The 1227-nt window shown below is 37.1% G+C and overlaps 1 non-coding gene across 1 annotated transcript; it reads left to right on the top strand.

Annotated features, from left to right (window-relative positions):
- Positions 1–763: 763 nt before the first annotated feature.
- LOC111725422 lies at positions 764–870 on the top strand. The gene has a single exon (XR_002773488.1). It is a non-coding gene; the product is annotated as a U6 spliceosomal RNA (small nuclear RNA).
- Positions 871–1227: the final 357 nt, after the last annotated feature.

Raw genomic sequence — 1227 nt, forward strand, 5'->3', positions numbered from 1 at the left:
TCTCAGAGCAAGTAACCCCACCCATCTGGGTGAGCCTGGCCAGCTTAGAGACCACTGCAGCTGTGGAGTTGTGCTGGGTGAGGGACAACATGTCAGCAATACCTTCTTCACTTTTAAAGACTCTGGGCCTCTGACAGCGGGTGTTGCACTGGGTTCAGGATTCCACACAACCACTTCTCTCCTGTTTCTGTTTTCCTTTGCCCATTCTCTGCAATCATTTTCTTAATTCATTTCCTAACCTACCTATAACTAATACTTGAATATTGGTTTTAAACTTATTAACATTATTACCAGCAATGCAAGCACATCAAGTTATGGCTCTTCCCTGTAAGCACTCCCATGTGCACCTACAAGTAGAAACATATACAATTATGTGTCATTAGTGACATAGATACATTCTTAGAAATACATCCTTAGGCTATTTTATTGTTGTACAGATGTCACAGGCTGTAAGGAACAACCCATTCTATGCTACAAACCCATACAGCATGTTATTATACTGAATACTGTAGGCAATTGTAATACAATGGTAAGTATTGGTTTACCTAAACATAGAAAAGCTACAGTAAAAATAAGATATAAAAGATAAAAAAAAGATGCACCAGAGAGGAGACTTACCACAGATAAAACTTGCAGCAGTAGAAGTTGCTCTGTGTGAGTGACTGAGTGGTGAGTGAATGTGAAGGTCTAGAATACTATTGTCGATTTGATAAACACTGAAAACTTAACCTACTTAAATTTATTTTAAAAATATAATTCTACTGTGCTCGCTTCAGCAGCACATATACTAAAATTAGAACAATACAGAGAAGATTAGCACGGCCCCTGCACAAGGATGACATGCAAATTCATGAAACATTCCATATTTTAAAAAAATATGTAAATATAACTGTGGTATGATGTAATGATAGCTACAATGTCACTAGGCAACAGGAGTCTTCAACACCATGGTAATTTTATGTGACAACATGTAAGTATGTGGTCCACTGTTGACCAAATGTCATGCACCACTTGACTGTATTTCAAATTTCTACCATGAAGATGTACACATACATTCTCTCAGGACATCAGTAGACAAACCTATCTGGACTTGCACTAATAAGTGGTATTTTTAATAAGGAATATAATCCTGGGTATTCAGTCCAGGGTAATGAAGAAATAGAGAATGAGCTGGTTTCGTAACATAGTGTTATACACATATATATCAACTTCCTGGCATATGTTTAT

Source organism: Otolemur garnettii, unplaced genomic scaffold (assembly GCF_000181295.1).
Source record: "Otolemur garnettii isolate 467f Iridium unplaced genomic scaffold, OtoGar3 scaffold00040, whole genome shotgun sequence".
NCBI classification, from domain to species: Eukaryota; Metazoa; Chordata; class Mammalia; order Primates; family Galagidae; genus Otolemur; species Otolemur garnettii.